The sequence below is a fragment of the Oxyura jamaicensis genome, chromosome 3 (genome assembly GCF_011077185.1).
Source record: "Oxyura jamaicensis isolate SHBP4307 breed ruddy duck chromosome 3, BPBGC_Ojam_1.0, whole genome shotgun sequence".
NCBI lineage: Eukaryota > Metazoa > Chordata > Aves > Anseriformes > Anatidae > Oxyura > Oxyura jamaicensis.
In genome coordinates, this window is record NC_048895.1 from 10,413,214 (window position 1) to 10,426,941 (window position 13,728).

General features: G+C 41.1%; 1 long non-coding RNA gene across 2 annotated transcripts in view; it reads left to right on the forward strand.

The window, feature by feature from the left end:
- Window positions 1-6,609: 6,609 nt before the first annotated feature.
- The window catches only part of LOC118163631, a 77,196-nt gene continuing 70,077 nt past the window's right edge, over window positions 6,610-13,728 (forward strand). Inside the window, exon 1 of one of the 2 annotated variants that reach the window (XR_004749144.1) lies at window positions 6,610-6,859. This is a non-coding gene — a long non-coding RNA (uncharacterized LOC118163631). The remainder of the gene's footprint in view (window positions 6,860-13,728) is intronic. The other variant, XR_004749145.1, reaches the window with a different exon arrangement.

Consider the following 13,728-nt stretch of genomic DNA (forward strand, 5'->3'; position numbering starts at 1 on the left):
CGGGACCTCCGTTTGTCCGGGTGTGAGCTGCTCTGAAAGTTGGTGTCCAAAGCCACGGTGCTCTCCCCGTAGCCGGGTCAACGCTTGGTGTGCAGATACAGCAGCCTCCTGGTGGGTGGCAGTGACTGGGGTACCAACGTCTCTGGAAACGCTATCTTATGACTCCATGCACAGTTGCTGTATCACTGATAGAGGTTTGTAATTTGCCTGCTGAGTGATCAAAGAGAGTTATTTCAGGGTGCATGACTTGGTGCTTTGTGCTCACTTACACACTGAGTGGATGAAGTAATCATGCCCAGGACTAGCTACCTTTGCAAAGGTCCATTTATTTTGTAATAATAATTATTTTCACATAATTATCATTATTGCTGTTGTTATTTGTTAGTGCTGCTATAGCTTGTAGAAGCTATAGTCAGAAATCAGGACCCTACTTACGGCAAGTGATGAAGAAACTCACAAAACAAGACAATTGCTCCCCAGACAAGGACTTGCAAACCAAGTGCAAGGGTCTGGGAACATCATCAAAAGCTACTTTATCTAGGGGTGCCTTCAAGGAAAGGTCAAAGAATAAAGGAGGCATTAACCAGCATGACATGGGTTTTGCCTGAGATGACTCTTTGAATTGTTGCTTTGTAATCACGGAATCAGATAACAAAGACTTTTAGAGGTTCTGGCATTTGGGCTCAAAATGTGGGACAGGAAGTGGGGCATGTGAGACGTGCGAGGTCCTGGGTATCTCTGTATTCTCAGTGGGGGCTGGGGGCACGATATGGTTAGCAAGCACTGAGCAACTCCCCTGGACTTGCCCCAACAGCATCTCCTTCTTTTCACCTGGGCTGGGAAATAGAACCAAACTTGATGCGGTAGGGTAGGGTATGGTGACAAAGCCTAGCTCTGTTGTTCCTCTTGAGAGTGCCACCATCCACTCAACCTTTTCTTCTTCAGAGTCACCTAGTCCATTTTAGTTGACAGTGATATTAGCTTTTATTCTGACCTTACGATGGTTATGAAGTGCACTCCATCACTTCACTCTGCCGTGCTTGAATACTCTTTTTTCTCCACCACTACAGTGGAGTTATTCTGGTAGGTGGTCTACCTAATTCCCCCTAGCATGTGCCTTTATATTGAGCTGTCCTTCTCCCCCCACCTCCTGTCACCTTTGAAATCCAGGGAAGTGGTGGGGTTATGAAAGCAGGGGACCGACTGAGTTGAGTAAGGGCTTGCACATGTGAAGTTCCTTGACGTCTTCCCAAATGGTGCTGCTAACCCATTCCTGACACTGAGCTCCTGGTGTCATTAGCGGGTGCCTGGGATCTTGTACCTTGGTTTCCTATGGAAAGAGAAATCATTGAGGAAAAGTCTGGGTATATTCTTGTGTTATTTAAACGTGCATCGTACAAATAAGTCGATTTGGGAGGGACAGGGTTAGAGGGCTAGAAGGTCCCTTCTCAAGATGCCACCTGCCAATCCAGTTCTTCTAACTGAATCATCTGTACTCAGACTTGATAGTAGGAAGCAAGTTCCATACTGCCAAATAGTGCATCTGTCCACAAAGCTGCCTGTACTCCCAAAGCTGGGCAAAAGAGTGCTTTTTTTTTTTTTTTTTTAAAAAAAAGTTTGAAAGCAAGCTAGGAAGAGTGTCTGAAGGAGCACTGCTGCACTGCCAGGTGACACCTTGACACCTACCACCCCTCCTTGCTTGGCAGGTGCTGCAGGATCTGCAGGACCTGCATTATCTCCAACATTTGGTGGCTTGCAGAATTTTGCTGATGCTCAGATGTATTCAGGGATATTGTTAACAAGGGTGCTGCAGTGGTGTGTGGCACCGGAGTGCTGTGCCTACCAGGAGTGGTGGCACTGCTGGGCACGTGTCACACCTGGGGAGACGCAGCAGCACCAATGTTCATGTTGGGATGACAGCTTGTATGGACTGAACTAGCTTGGATCTAGCCATTTTGAGTAAAGGGTGTTTACTAGCTGCTGCTGGTTGTGAGGCAGTGTTCAGTCTGCCCGCAGACACATGCTGTAGGTGTTGGACTGGATCAAGATTCATTTTATCTCTGAGCCTTCCCTTCCCCTTGCCAGCAAATTTGTCAGAGAACGGGAGAACATCACAGATAGCTACGTAATTATAAATCAGCTTGTTTTTTATGCATCCTTATGCTCATGTGTATACCAAGTATATATCTTGACATCACCTGCAAAAACCATTTAATAATCTGCAACAATTATACATCCCTAATTCTATTCAGACCACTGATGGGCATTCAGCCCACTAATTTACCTAAGCTGTAACAGGGAATCTTGTACACATTGTAGTAAGAAGCAATCCTCCCCCCCAGCATATCCATCCCTGAGACTCCAGCCTTCAGTTAATATCTATCCAAAATTAATTAGTCATTATGCAAAAATTTAGGCATGTATAGCCTTATACAGCTCTGTAACTACACATACAAATAGTTATACACCTCCATTCATACGCAGCTATATGGTCATAACAAATGGCACTAGATATATTTCACAGTACAGGGAACCAGCTTTGTTTTGGCAGTACCTAATAAAGAGCTTAACTTTGATGATGTGTTGAAGTTTCACCGAAGTTCCAGGGAATTAAAGATATTATAAAGATATGTTTGATATTATTCCTCTGCCCAAACACTGGCATAACCAGGAACAGCTTTACACATTGGAGAGCTTTTCTGAATCCTTGTCTCAAGGCCGCTTTGCAGAAGCGTGTGTGAGCCCTTCTGCACACAGAAATTGTACAAGTGATAACAGCCAGGAGGGCAACAGCTGGGGGTTGTAGGTTTGTGCTGTGTGGGCAAAAAATGTAAACAGGAAAATCCTGCAGTCCTTATTCCACCCAATCTCCCCTTGATCTCAGATGTCGGGTTGATGGAGCAAGGACTGAGAGATTTGGCTCAGAGGAACTGGTGCAAGATACGACATCTTACAGTAGGTCTCAGACCTGCTGACCCAATTTGCTCCAGAGCAACTCGCAACTTGCAAAAGCTGTAGATCCAGTTTAGGCCAGTTTTTCTAATTTACTATCTTTTCCTCTCTTTCTCCATATGCTAACCTTAACATGCCTTTTTACATTTCCTCAGAGAAGCAGTGCCAGTGGAATACTCATGTGTAGAAAAAAATGCTTTTGAGATACAGAACACAGCTAATTATGGCACTACAATTAGTTGAATGCCCTTAACAGAGTCTGAGGGGGGAAATGATAGTGCAGCATCTGCTGTACCATATGCTTTTCTAGTTTCCAGAAGATAACAGTGGGCATGTAGACTGCGATGGATTGTGCTCTCTGCCTGAAGAGCAGAGCACGCTGCAGATGCTCCAGTATTTCTTCAACCTGAACTTGGTTAGAAATGTATGAGGCTGCATATATCTGTCATGATGAATTATGCTTTCTTGGCTTAAGACTCTGTTATGCAGACAGACTTATGATGATGCAATGCTAATTTATATCCCATTGCTCCTGAGTGCATACTTCATCCCGAGAGGAGATATCTTAGCAAGTATGGTTTAAAGGTAACAGGCAGTAGAGCATTGCATGAGTTTGCACTTGGCTCTGAGGTGCTTCTCACTGCCCATGGAATTACCATATAAAAGAGAAGAACTGCTTCTTTCTGCATATTTTTTTTTTCCCACTATGGTATTGGAAAATTGAAGTGGTCTTCTGTGCACTGTTCAGTGAACTAACTTTGCTTTATCCAAAATATCAGAGTAGTTCTTATAGCCCTGTTAATACGTTTCTCAACATACCAAACTGTGCTCTAACTACAGTTAAATCAGAGCTTACAATGGTTCAGCCAGCTTAGTCAAACTCTGCTTCAAATTTAATACCATCCTTCTGCTCCTTCCTGTTACTCTATTTTTTATCACGCTTTCAATATTTCACCTTCTTTTGCCTTAACCAGGCCCAGAACTCAAAAACAAAATAAATTTGTAATAGCATTATTAAAAAGTATGTCATTATAGCCACAAAGCAGCAAACAGTAACTGAATTGGGAGCACAACCATTCTCCTAAGTAGTGATTAATAGGAGACTTTGTTTACAGAAAGCTGGTCTCTGTTGTTTAGCTAATTACTTAATGATTGATTCTCTCTTCTCAGTTTGGCAGTGTTGTGCTGGGCAAAGGTTTAGCGGAGATTAGGCAATAGGATTTTTCTCCCTTGGGCCGTAGTGTTCCTTCTCTGACCGATGTAACTGTTGAGTTTTACTTATATTTAACTGTACCTGAACACACAGTTGTAGGTTTTAAATGAGGCAGGTGTGGCTCCTTGTTCACAAGAATGAGTGCATGAAATGGGATAAACCTAAACAAGCTGTCCATGGACTTATACATGTGCATTATAAAGCTAAACTTGAAGGGTGGATAAGGTTTGTAATATTATAAGTTGTAAGCTTTATCCTCTGGATGACAAAACCAGTGTTTTTTGATCCAGTAATCCATACATCAGTTGGATCATAAACTAAATAATCAAGTACAACATGGTTTTGGAGTCCCTCTTCTGCAGACCTTCTTTCACATTCTTTTTCATCTTTTGGCTCTTTATGTTGTCTCAAAATGTCAAAAGAGGGTAATACAGCCATCCATAATCAGACCTGTTACTGATTCTTCTCTCACTTTTAGCATGTATTAAGCACTGATTTAAAAACTATTTTATAAAACATGAAAGCCGTCACGAGGAATGAAGGAAGCCCTGCGCTTCTGAATACGTTTGATGCATGCCCCATTGAATTCAGGAAGAGGGGATTATTAAAAAGATAAAAGCTGTATCTGTATGAGGAGCTTAAAAACACTCCAAGGGAAACAAAATCTGTTGTGCTTAGCTGCTGTAATTTAAGAGCCAAATTTCGCTCTCATTTCTAATGGCATAAATTTGAATTTGATTGACTCTGGATTAACACTGCTGCAAATGAGATAAAAATATGACTTCAGAAGTTCATAAGGTAAGAAGCAGTTTTGCACTCAACCTCATTCACTATCTACGTGTATCGTGTGTGCTCCTACTGACTGTGTGTTTTGGCATCTGAGCCTGGTAATAAATCTATGGCACATTTTATCTCTTTTTTAATGGTCCTAATCAGAATGAGTATTTTTGATTCTAATACTAGATGTGGTCAAATTGGTGAAATTCCACTGATAAATTCCACTTTGTCATTCCCATGATATTTGAACACTGCATGCTCCTGAGATTTTAGTCCAAGTATTTCATGAACTTTCATGTTCAAAAGGGACTGCAATTGCATTTAATTTCACTTGCGAAATATTACAAGCTGGTTTGTGTGGTTCTGACAATGTGAGGATTGATAACAGAGAGTCTAAAGAGACTGCAGTAATTTCAATAATTAAATATCAGTTTAATAGTTAATACAGATTCATTATACAAAAATGACAGCTCACAATCTGTTGATTAAAAAAAAAGAACTGCCCACACCATATGTATTAAAAAAATATATATACATATATTTTTTTTTGGTGTGGGGGGGTTAACAATTACATAACGAATTGGAAAGTGGTTAATTCATTTTTCTGAGTTTTCATTAAAGTAGAATTTATTGAGATGGACAGATAGACAAATATATGTAAATGTATAAGGGAAAAATAAGTCCAAATCTTAGTGTTCATTTCAAAACAGAATATTGTTAGCCTTCCTCAGCTTGTTCACTTTCTTACCTCTTCTGCTGACACCCAGTAGGGTTACATTATTTCAAGGTCAGTATTTCCAAGGGTGATTCTTTCCAAGGGTGCAGGACGCTGTGTAATTGGCCATCAGTCAGAAAATGCTTTTATACTGATAAAGTATGTAGGAATGTTTTCTACTTGTCCTGACAAGACTTACAAAATATACAGCTTTTCTTCCCAACTCAACATCAAATCAATTGAATTTGTCAAGTGTTCGGGTAATGAGCTAGAGCAGGCTGTATGTTTTTGGAGGATCTCTGTGTGTGTTTTACTGTGAGGCCAAAATACAGAAAAACAAATGTTTTCAACCGTCTAGACAACCAGACCATCCCTCTGCATATACAGTGCTTAGTAGCCTTAGAGAAGAAAGATTATTCTGTAAACCCATTTAATGATTACTGGCACCAATACTAGAAAAATGAAAGACATCTTTATTTGGACCAACATGAAGTGAGATCAGAATCAAGGTCTAAGTGACAGGCACTGCCAATTTATTTGTGGTTACTCCTCTTTTATTAGTAAGTGCCTTGCTGGTATAAATCAAGTTAGTGTAATGACTGGGAAAGGCACATGAGGGGTGTCTGACCCCAATTCTTCCATGTCTTTCCTAGGTTCAGCTGTGATTTTTTTTTCTTTCCCCAAAGGTCAATTGTATCACTTGATGATGAAGAGCTGGAGCAGACATCAAACTTCTCTGCCTAGCTTTTAGCTACCTGATCTCCCCAGCAGCACCCATCTCCATTGTCTGGCATGTAAGCTTGTTGAAAAGCTCATGGGGACAATTAGCAAAAGTGATCACAAATTATGCAAACTTAATAAAGAGCCATCCAGAGCAAGGAACTCAGGGCACTGGTTCACACCAGAGTGCGTTTACTGGAGGCAACCAGCTGCATCCATTCAGGATCCTGAGTTGCAAATCTCTACATCTACCATTTAAAAGCAAGGAATGCTAGTGAGCTTGCTCTTTTCTTTTAAAGAGTTTGCAGAGAGCAGAAATGCTGCTGCTTACAAAATGAAGGGAGCCTGGGTCTGGTGCCTTTCTTGCTCTAAGAAGATTTGGATTCATGCCTATCACCTTCCAGATGAGCAGTAAAGCTCCTGGCTAGGGCTTGCTCACCTGCAAGCTGCTGCCTTGAGCTGTACTAAAAGGAATGCAAAAGGTAATTTTCCTTTTGTGGTTTAAGTTGCTAAAACTTTTGTCTTTTTTTTTTTTTTTTTTTTTTTTTCCCCCTCATCCCTATAACTTCTGACTCAAGACTAGCTGAGAATTCTTCACTGATGTGGTGTTATTGTTATTCCTAGTGTTTATTATTGTTAACATCCTTTTGAGATCTATATTCACACAGTTATGCCTAGAATACTTCTTCACAATTTTTGTGTGCATCTGAAATAGAAATTCCAGATATTTATTGACTTACAGGTGAAAAAATACCCTTCCTCCTAAATCTCTATATTCTTTTCTCCAGCTCTCACTCTTTCCTTTAGTTTCTCAGAGTTTGCACACATGGGAACTCACAGCTTCTTGTACAGACCTTCTTTTCTTCCTCTGGGTTAATGCCAAATAATAGCTTCATCGCTTGCTCCAGGGTTACCTTCCATGAAGCGCCCTCACATAATCGCCTCTGCTAATTAGCAGGAAGGTGGTGTGATGGGTGGGTGTTGTGTGCGTATCCAAGGGTTTTGATTCTCAGCCCATGGAAGCCAATTGCAAAAATTTGCCAGTACAGGATTGCTATAGCTGTAGAGTATTATCGTAAAATCTCTTTAATGATTTGTTATTGGCACTATTCGCAAAATATTTGTTAAGTGAGTTAAAGAGCAACAAGAGCAAGCACAGCGACCTCCTCCAGCTGCTTCAGCCCAGGACCACTCCTGACCGGGTGCTGGGGCCAAGCCTGGTGCCTGGGGACCCAGGGTCTCTGCCCAGGCTGGGGAACGTGGGTGATGCTTTCCTGTTTGCAGGTTCAGCTGGTAGAAAAGCTGAGCACCTGTCCCAGAGACACACAGACATGACTGGCCACAAAGGCTGCCCCGCCCAGGGGCTGCCTCCAACAGCACTTACATACAGGCCTCACCTAAGCATAGACACAGACAGAGGAGACCCATTCCTCTGGAGAATTCTCCTGACACCCTGGCCTGGACCTAAGGCACATGCTACTCCAGCTTAAAGCTTGCTAGCAAATACATATATGCACTGCAGCTCAATGACTGTCACCCGTGACCCTGTTCCAGCTGCCAGTGCAGAGCCCACACTTGCACCAGTCCCTCCCAGTAGGTGCTTTGGGAATAAACACCAGGGTGGCAGGGAGTAGAAGACACCTGCTTGCTCCAGTAGCTGATGCAAGGACCCCACTCGTTCTAGTAGCTGGCACCACAGGCTGGGGTGCTCTTCTCCAACCAGACTCCAGTGGCTAGCACTGAGGTTCACTCACCCACACCATGTCTCACCAGTAGCTGGCACTTAACCCTTGCAGCTTATGTAATACACAGCAAAGAGAGTGCAAATAGGCAGAGAGAGACAGTTAGGAAAAGGATTTAATGAGAAAGATAGAAGACCAAGCAGACGGCAGTGATTCGATGCAGGGATTGGAACAATGTACTGTCCAGGCCTGTGAGACTGACCCTTTTATACTCTTTACTATTTATCCCCCCCTCTTTGTTCCTCATCTTGCCCTTTCTTCTAGCACATCCCAATGGGTTTACAGAACTCTAGTTCCTGAACCCTCCCAACTCACAATCTTACCAGCTGCAAGGTCCATCCTTTTTGGAAGAGGTGCCTGTAGCTTGTTAGCCCAGAAGTTAGTATGACTGAGAGGTCTCTTTTTTGTGATTGTTTCCCACCTTAGAAGTCCTCCATCAGACAACCCATCTGAAATGAACCATCCTACATTAGTGATCAGACGTGGTTCCCATCACTGCCTCCCTTTCTTATTATCCCTTTTTGCCTTGGAAAAGGTGCTTGACCAGATGCTCTTAAAGGAGTGTTCTCCTACGTACCGTTCCATTTGTGTTTACTGGATAGATGTTAGAAAGCTAAGGCAAACTGCTTTGTGGTGGTGTTTTAATGGGCTGGTGGTGAGAATCAGGCTGGAGGGGCGGTGGGTGCCACTAGAGGGTGCTCGGGCCATGCAAAGTCACCATGCATTGCCAGGCACAGCAGATGTCAGAAGGCAATTGACTACTCCTCATCATGCTATGTTCTTGCTTGTTGTTCCACTAAGTTTAGCATACTGTGGACAAAATGAGCATTTTATTTCAGCCTCATCAGTGCTGTCATCTTCTTTTAATACCAGCATAAAAGTGAATCCTTGGGTAATGGCTTATGTCACCAAAGCCCAATGAAGTGGGGAAGGGCCACAGATGGCATCTTGATGTAGCATTTCTGATTATTTATTTATTTGGATTTGGACTCACCATCTGCTTTTATATAATAATTTGAGATAGTTCACTGACCTTCTTCTCCCATGAACAACCTCTGAGGTGTCCATCCTCTGATGTGCTCCTTGACCCTTGGCTTTGTCTGAATGTAAGAAGTTACTGCTTCCCCCCCACAAACGCAATCTTTGCACTGATGCCAGCAAAGCTTGCCTTGGCCTGTTTCAGCTCGTTTCAGTCCCATTGCTGCTTCTCTGCCCCTGACAGCTCAAATTCCCTGGAAAAAGTCTCTGAATCCAGCAGGGCTTTTTCAGTATGCTTGCTGCCAGGCCAACTGCAAGTGGGCACTGCTACCCTGACATATCTGTCATCCAGGAATCCACAGGAGTGTGGTGGTGTGTTTTTTTTTTTTCTTTTTTTTTTTTTTTTTTTTTTTTCTCTCCTTCTTCTCACTGTTTCCAGACTCCTTTCTCACACCTTTAGGTGCTAGCTTTTTCTGGCCACGTTCACCTGCTTTTCTCTGACAAACCCCAGAAGCCAAAGACAGCACCAGCTGTAGGTCTGATGCAGTCTCTGCCATGCTTCTTGTGGGCTCACCCTTGCACAGAAGTGTGACATTTTTTTTTGTGAAGGGGAGCTGGAAAGGGTTCAGGCTTAGCCAGCCAGCAGTTTCTGCATGCCCAGATCAAGCACCCTTTGGCTCAGCTCTCTCATCTCCACCTTGCTCCTTCTTGGCTCAGATTAAATGTTGGGTTCTACATATGGTTGCTAGAGAGAGGAGAGCATTTTCCAGAGCGAAAATGAAGCAGGAGAATATGGATGAGTGAGAGAAATATCAGAAAGGCATTTCTTGGTGCTTCCTCTACTTACCCTTTTCTCTTCACTTTCACAGGTGTATTATGCCCCTTCCTAAGGGCAGGCTGGCCACAGGATCCTAAACGTTCTTTGTTGTAATGAGGGCACTTCTTAGTGTGTCTGCTGGGACACACTATGGGACCAGGTGATATCACTGTGAGGAGTCAGTTGCTTTAATCATATTCTTTGGCTGCTTTAGCTTAAAATAAACAGGAACGGAGTGCACTGCTTCTGAGTGCATATGTAATTGTTGCAGCCATAGAGATGAAATTCATTCAACACGTCTCTTGTTTCTGAAAAATACAATGTAGAGGTCAAGATAGTCCCTTTCCACACCTTTCCTCATTATTTTTGAGCTGTGTGTTGTTTAAAAGAGTAGCTGAGAAACTGGAAAAAAATATTGAATAGTCTCTTTTAAAAAAAAAAAAAGAAAGGGAAAGAAAAAGGTTTGTGTGCTTTGAAATCTTTATTAAAAAAAATTGCGAAGTTGTAAAAGGAGAAAACATTCAATACTCCTCATGTATCCATGAACCCTTTGTTCTGCTAGAATAAGGACCTCAGAATGGAAATAAATGTAAATATTTTAATTAGTGATGAATCAAAATTAAAGGAGAGGAGTGATTTGGATCCTAAACTATTTTAAGTTTGAGTATTTACTAAAAAAGAGTAGTAAAAAAAACAGGAAGTGATCACCTTATTTGTTCATCCCTGATGTCTTGGAAATCTTTAATTTACTGAAATGATATGGATGTGAGCAATCTCCCTGAAAACGTGTTCAGTATGCTCATAGGACTGAAGTCAGTTGGATACATTAATCCCACAGAATTTAAAGGACAAATGTTGTGAGTAGAACTGCGTGTGTGTGTCTGTCTGTCTGTGGAGTAACGGCTCCTGTCCTACAAAGATCAGCTACATAAACACTTGTAGAGGCTGCTAAATGACAGAGGTGTATTTCTCATCTTCTGTTCCTTGCTTCTGTCCCAGACAGAGCAGTCAAATATAGCTTTTGTAACAGTTCATTCTCTAACTTCAGTTCTCTAAGTTTACATACCTGTGGCAGGGCAAAACTTGCCCCAGGGGTAGTTATACCCCTGGGTATACTCTTCGGATATTATTTACTTAGAAAGAATAATGATGCAATTTAAATGTGGAAAAGAAAGCTGTTTGAACTGTGGGTGGCCAAGGAAACTTCATTTTGAGCAGTTACTTTTTCAGAGAGTACTCTTTTAAGCAACAAGCCTGGTGTCAACCCACATCTAACCAGGTTGTCCTCATGCCAAAGTTGAGGCAGATGCTTGTGAGAAATGGCTTGCAGGCTTGGAAAAGAAAAAGATCAGTAGAAAGTTTTTATTGTTTTGGGAAGGCTCAGTTGTATTTCAGAAATTGTATTCCAGAAGAGAAATATAAATTCTCAGAAAATAACGTGCTTTAAGAAAGGAAGATAGGTCTGAGACTTTCCAGTCCATTTGGGATTTCATGGGGGAGCTGTACTTCATCGCAGGGGACCGAAATGTAGTGTTATTTTGCTCATTCCACATACAAAATATGTAAAGGATGTGTAAAGACCTATCTGCCACCCTTCAAATTCAGATAAGGTACACCTGATCTGATACATTTCCCAAAGGACCTTTCATATGAGATCCTCATTCTTGTAGATGATAACCATGGATGGCGGTATGGTCAAATGTGTGGGTTGACCATGGAATATAATTGCTTGTATTTAAGTCTTGGTCTGAGTGTTATCAGTGCTAGCAGGCATATGGAAAAATGCTAAGCATACTTCTGTCTTACTGGAATAAATAGCGTTTGATAGCCCAAGCCATAGGTTTATTTGAAATGGAAGAATATTTTTTGATGTCCAATGACAGTAAAGTTACATCCAAAGGAAAATTGGGTCCAGATTCAGTACTTAATTTCCTCTGTAATTTCTCTATTTATCAACACTAAAGCTGTACAATAAGATACAAACACTGTGGCTTGGTGCCAGTCATTACATACATCGAGCTTTTAAAGAGTGATAAACACACAGAGCAGAAATGTGAAAACATTGCATAAAAGATGAATGACTAATTTCTTATAACTTGCACTACTGTACCATTTAGTCTCTGAAATATAACTCTGGTCCTGTTGCTATCAAATTAGTGGTCTCAGGACCTACAGTAAAGATCCTGTTTTCATAGCTAGAACAGCAAGGTGTTCCTGAAAACAGAAATCTTCCTGTGGATCTACTGTTTCTACAATGCTCTTGGGTTAAATCCAACATAATGAATGCGTAAGCAGAGGAAAAGACAATAGCAAACTTTATGTTGTACTTCTGCATTTACCACTTTTAGTACTTTCCAGTCCTTAAAGCATCCCTCTTAGTAGGACAGTGTTACCAAAACTGAAGAGCACCTAGAAGCTGAGTCACGTGCCTAAAGGCACACTGGGTGTCCATGTGTTGATGATTCAATTACTGGTCCATTCTTCTTTTCCAAGGGTAAATAGCAATTTCAAGGTTAGCTGGTACTTCTAATACTCAGCTCTGAACCTGCAGGCACAGAAATGGTACATTAAGAATAACCTCGGTAGCTGTGTCTGCTGCAGTCCATTCAGGTCTTCAGAGTAGCCTTTTCATTCCTCTGATTCTTATGTTCTCAACTTCCCAGTCTGCTTTTTGGATTAAGAACCAGTGTTTAGATAATATCTAATAATTTCCTGCCCAGTAGGCTGGATTCTTAAATCCATACTCAATGACTATGGTATTTATGCTCTTGCGTGGGCAAAACATCCACTGATGCAAACAAAACATTTGCCCAAATAAATGTAAAGGAACAGTCCATTCTGCGTATTTGTCTGCAGTAGTAATTTTTCAAGCTATCTTGTGTGTACATCTGAATGTTCTGTAGTATCAAAATGTATAACTAAGAAAGAGTTCTGCACCTTGACCTCCTCTGTTCTCTTAATTGAGTCTGATTCACGCTTTGAACAGAAAAACTTAGGAGCTAAGGCACAAGTGAGACCAAGCTTAAAGGTTATGCCTTAGTCTTACTGCTCTTGTAGTAAGAAAAATCTCAACATGGTGATCTTCTTGTAAGGCAATATTTATGTTACATCAAAACTTAAAATATGTTTAAATCCACTCTAAAATTCACTACAAGGAAAGATGTTGTCATAATACAAAAGTTGCAAATGAAGGCAAAAGTTTTACAGTTCTTTTTATTTTTTTCATAAAGACTCCACAGTTTAACATGCCTTAATTATTGGAAAGCAGGAATGGATTGCATAAACTTGTGATGAATATTGTCTTAGCAAATTAAATCTGATTTAATGGTTTAAGCAAAAAAAAGAATCTGCATAGCTAATGAAACTCATTAACTTAAAATGAATTTGCAATGTCTAGTCATACAGCTTGAAACTAAAGTGATGTTAGTAATGTGTTGATTATTATTAGTACTCAAGGTAATAAGGCTTGCTAGATGATTAAATGTAAATACATAGTACAAAAAATGTTTCAGGTTAATAACAATTTCCAATACAAAAGTTCCCCATGACAATAAAGTGAAATCAAGGAATGTTAATTGTTCAAGTAGAAGTTGAGAAGTGTGAGGAAAGCACAGGTCTGCTGAAAGCGGGAGAAAAACATCTTCCCTTTTAGTTTCCTTTGATTTGCTAATGATTTCTTTATGATCCATGTTACACTTGTGCCTAGGAACATTCAGTGTGGGCTTCAGACCTAGCGTACCAAGGTGCTGTACAAACAGATCTTGGTGAGCACTTGGAAGTACAGAAGGGAAATAATAGGCAGAGGTGTTAGGGA